Source organism: Sceloporus occidentalis, unplaced genomic scaffold, assembly GCF_023333645.1.
Source record: "Sceloporus occidentalis isolate IW3139 unplaced genomic scaffold, rSceOcc1.0.p SCAF_347, whole genome shotgun sequence".
Taxonomy (NCBI): domain Eukaryota; kingdom Metazoa; phylum Chordata; class Lepidosauria; order Squamata; family Phrynosomatidae; genus Sceloporus; species Sceloporus occidentalis.
The window spans coordinates 267,246-272,500 of NW_028317327.1; positions in this window are offsets into that span (position 1 = coordinate 267,246).

Genomic DNA, 5,255 nt, shown 5'->3' on the forward strand with positions numbered 1-5,255 from the left:
GGTGTGTGTAGAGATGCATGTGCGTGTATACAGGTGTGTGTGTGTAGAGATGCGTGTGCGTGTATACAGGTGTGTGTAGAGATGCGTGTGCGTGTATACAGGTGTGTGTAGAGATGCGTGTGCGTGTATACAGGTGTGTGTGTGTAGAGATGCGTGTGCGTGTATACAGGTGTGTGTAGAGATGCGTGTGCGTGTATACAGGTGTGTGTAGAGATGCGTGTGCGTGTATACAGGTGTGTGTAGAGATGCGTGTGCGTGTATACAGGTGCGTGTACAGGTGTCATGTGTGCGGCATAATGTGTGTTTGTTATGGTTTACATGTAGGGAGTTAGTATGTGGCAGCGGTATGATCGCGTTGCGTGGCAGGTTCCAGGTAACATGAATCCTATTATGGTGCGCGTAGCATGGGGGTCTCCGCTGTGTGTCTCATCACTCTCAGCCAGCCCAGCTGTCACCTCTAGGACACTCTGTGTGACGGTTCCAGATGAGAGCGCGTGGCGTGTGACTGCAGGGATTAGAGAGCTGCCTTCAGTCACGCAAAATCCAGAATCTGGGAGCCTCATCCACGCAGACGGAGCCAAACGGGGGCTCCGGGCCCCGAGCTGAGAACCGAGTGCCGGGGGGGGGGGCTGCCTGCCGGGGGGGGCTGCCTGCCAGGGAGCTGCCCTTCCACACACAGCTCCTGATTACCAGCCCTAGAAACGCTCAGAAACTCCCCGGGGCCACTAAACGATGCCCAAAGGAGCCACTCGAGTACTCGCTAGAACAGCTGGCGTCTGGGTACAGAACCTGGAACTGTACCCAGTCTGGATCCCGGTGCGATAAGACGGGGCAGTCTGGAACCCAGTGCGATAAGACGGGGTCAGTCTGGAACCCGGTGCGATAAGACGGGGTCAGTCTGGAACCCGGTGCGGTAAGACGGGGTCAGTCTGGAACCCGGTGCGATAAGACGGGGCAGTCTGGAACCCGGTGCGATAAGACGGGGCAGTCTGGAACCCGGTGCGATAAGACGGGGTCAGTCTGGAACCCGGTGCGATAAGACGGGGTCAGTCTGGAACCCGGTGCGGTAAGACGGGGTCAGTCTGGAACCCGGTGCGGTAAGATGGGGTCAGTCTGGAACCCGGTGCGGTAACACGGGGTCAGTCTGGAACCCGGTGCGATAAGACGGGGTCAGTCTGGAACCCGGTGCGGTAACACGGGGTCAGTCTGGAACCCGGTGCGATAAGACGGGGTCAGTCTGGAACCCAGTGCGATAAGACGGGGTCAGTCTGGAACCCGGTGCGATAAGACGGGGTCAGTCTGGAACCCGGTGCGGTAAGATGGGGTCAGTCTGGAACCCGGTGCGGTAACACGGGGTCAGTCTGGAACCCGGTGCGGTAATACGGGGTCAGTCTGGAACCCGGTGCGATAAGACGGGGTCAGTCTGGAACCCGGTGCGATAAGACGGGGTCAGTCTGGAACCCGGTGCGGTAAGACGGGGTCAGTCTGGAACCCGGTGCGGTAAGATGGGGTCAGTCTGGAACCCGGTGCGGTAACACGGGGTCAGTCTGGAACCCGGTGCGGTAATACGGGGGCAGTCTGGAACCCGGAGGGGTAAGATAATAATAATAATGCCTGACCCCCTTCTGCCTCTATAACCCCCCTCCCCCAACCCAGGGAGCAGATTCCGGGGCTCTCTGCACAAACCCCGCCTCTATCTACCGGCCTCCTGGCTGCTGACGACTCCTAGCCCGGGCTCCTCCCGCTCTCCGCCCACTCTCGATCCTCTCTCCTCCCATGTCCATCCTCTCTCCTCCCACTCCCCGCCCACACTTCTTTCTCTCTCCTCCCCCTCTCCGTCCTGTCTCCTCCCCCTCTTCGCTCCCCTCCCTGCTGCCTCCACCCGCAGCCCCAGACGCACCGAGGCAGGGACTGGACGTGGCCGGTGGTGAAGCTGCCTCCCTGGGTGACATCCTGCCCCCGGGCCGCTGCTGTGAGGGAGCGGAGGCTGCCCTTTTGCCCCAGTCTCCGGAGGCCGCGGGGAGCCCAGGGAGTGGAGGAGGCTGCATGCGGATCGGATGCCGAGGGGCGAACATGGCTGCTGCCCTGCTGGGGGCATTAAGAAGGAACACGAGCTGAGGAGCTGGAGCAGCTTCGCTATGGATGGAGGAAATCTTGCCCCCCGAATGCCCCTGCGCCACCTGCTGCCTCTCCGGTGGTGAGGGGGGAGGGGCTGCTGCAGGAGGAGAGGGCAGATCCGGGTGCATGGCAGAGCGGTACTGAAGGTAAGTGCCCCAGATGGGCAAGAGATGGCGCTGAGCCTGTCATATACACAGCACTGTACACAGGGGCCTGTCATATACACAGCACTGTACACAGGGGCCTGCCATATACACGGCGCTGTACAGAGGGGCCTGCCTTATACACGGCGCAGTACACAGGGGCCTGCCGTATACACGGTTCTGTCCCTGGTGCTGATCACTGTTAGTGAATGCGGAGCTGTCCCTGGTGCTGAAGTCACCGCAGAGCTGGGGGTAAAATGTGGGGCAGATGCTGGAAGCGGAGTCTCCGGTCACACAAACTACAGACACATCACAAATATACTCAGTGCTGCCCCGATAATGCCCCGGGACGGGGTACATGCCACGCAGTCCCCACAAATCTGACAACACGGAGCATCTAATAGCCCCGGGCAATGTCACGGGATCACGTCTCAGACCTGCCGCCAACATGCGCCCTACAGCACTAATTACCCCTGGCTCACAGACCTGGGGCAAATCCGACACGCCAGCTGCATGACTCGGGGCAAACGTCGATACATCTCCTTGTGGCTGGCGCGGTGATACCCGTTACCATCATATAAAAACCCGGCCCCTCGGCCACCAGCTCTGTAGCTCCAGTAACTGGATTTTGCCCTTGGAGGTAGAAGGCTCTGGCATCGCGGTATATATGCGTCTGTCGGGGGCACGGGGTATATATATATGCGTCTGTCGGGGGCACAGGGTATATATATATGTGTCTGACAGGGGCTCGGGGTATATATGTGTCTGACGGGGGCTCGGGGTATATATGTGACGGGGGCTCGGGGTATATATGTGACGGGGGCACGGGGTATATATGTGACGGGGGCACGGGGTATATATATATATATATATGTGTCTGACGGGGGCCGGTTCTGGTTCCGGTTCAGTTGTTGTTCAGCACTGAGGGGGTTAATGCCGTGACGGTATCCGTGGGTTAATAAGTCATTAAAGCTCTGGCCCCCGGGGGACCCCATTTATTGGGATGTCAGCCTTTGGGCTCATTGATTATTAATTAGAGCGATAAATAGTGGGAATTCCCGAGATACATAGTATGTGAAGGGTTAATCTGTGTTTTTTCTGGATTTTCCCGAGTTCTGCGTTCCGTGTTCTGCGTTCCGTGTTCTGCGTTCCGTGTTGTTGGAATCCTGGAATAAATGCAGAAAATGATGAGAAACGTCCCTATTTCCCCGGAATTGATGATTGTTTTCTGCAGCGGGGGGGTTGTTTGATTTGCTGACATTTTGCTGAATTCGCTGTTTTCCGCACCTTTGCGTGGAAAGAGTTCACCACGTTCCGTGTAGGATGTATCCGTGTTGGTTGCAGACATATGTGCTCGGAGATGAGGGGTCCCTGTGCATTGCGTGTTCCGCCGGTGCAGGCCTCAGCAGTCCCCCCGTCACCGTTTCTGCCATGAGTGCTGCGTGTGACGTGTTTGGGATGGATCTGATCACATGCGTGTTATTTAGTATGTTGCGGGGGGGCAGGTCACAGACACATAACACATTTAGATTGCTTTCTCTGTTTTTTTTCCGTGAATCCGGAACACGCATTTCCTGCACACGCTGCAGATTGTGCTGAGAGGACACGGGGGGCCGCGGGGGCCGAGCAAACAAAATGCCAAAGGGGGGGCCCAGCCACGGAAAAACAGACCCCTGCTGGACCGCGAAGAGTTAATGTGAGGCGTGTGTTGAGCTCTGTATAGACCACGCTACATATATGTGTAGATGGTAGATGACAGGGGCTTTCCTGTGTGCCGGGGCCCACGTGGTGCGGATAGAGGGGCTCGCCGTGCCCCCCGCTGCCAGGTGCAGATGGCCGAGGGGGCTGCGTGTTCGGGGGGGGCAGGACACGCGAGACGACACGTTCTCTAAACTGTGGCGTGTGCAGCGCGGCGTCTCCTCTGCAACGGGCCGAGGATCAGAAGATGAAAGGAAGGGGTTTGGGAGAGAAGGGGGCATTTAGCTGGAGAGAAGGGGGCATTTAGCTGGAGAGAAGGGGGCATTTAGCTGGAGAGAAGGGGGGCATTTAGCTGGAGAGAAGGGGGCATTTAGCTGGAGAGAAGGGGGGCATTTAGCTGGAGAGAAGGGGGCATTTAGCTGGAGAGAAGGGGGCATTTAGCTGGAGAGAAGGGGGGCATTTAGCTGGAGAGAAGGGGGCATTTAGCTGGAGAGAAGGGGGCATTTAGCTGGAGAGAAGGGGGGCATTTAGCTGGAGAGAAGGGGGCATTTAGCTGGAGAGAAGGGGGGCATTTAGCTGGAGAGAAGGGGGCATTTAGCTGGAGAGAAGGGGGCATTTAGCTGGAGAGAAGGGGGGCATTTAGCTGGAGAGAAGGGGGCATTTAGCTGGAGAGAAGGGGGCATTTAGCTGGAGAGAAGGGGGGCATTTAGCTGGAGAGAAGGGGGGCATTTAGCTGGAGAGAAGGGGGGTTTTAGCTGGAGAGGGGGCAGGAGGAAGCTTTCACTCAAGTGGCATCGGGACGGGGAGAGCAGAGAGCTTTCCGCGTGGGGCTAATGAGAATTCCGGGGTAGAAGGGGATTGGGGTTCGTACCTGGAGGGGCAGAAACTGCAGGATGGGGCCTTTTTACTGGGTGAACTTACTGCCCCTGTGGCCCAGTAACCCTGAAATGAAACCTCTGGCGCTCCAAGAGTTAAAGAGGGTGAGATTCATGGGGTAGCCCAGTCATTTGCCCCGGGCTCCCCCAGTCATTTGCCCCGGGCTCCCCCAGTCATTTGCCCTGGGCTCCCCCAGTCATTTGCCCCGGGCTCCCCCAGTCATTTGCCCCGGGCTCCCCCAGTCATTTGCCCCAGGCTCCCGCAGTCATTTGCCCCGGGCTCAGTGTTTTTTGCTCTATTGCTGGCTATTTGTGTAACTAGGTGAGGCATTTAGTGAGGGGTGCAGGGGGTCAGTGCCTGTAGTGAGGGGGGGCAGGGGGTAGATGCCCATACTGAGGGGGGCAGGGGGTAGGTGCTGGT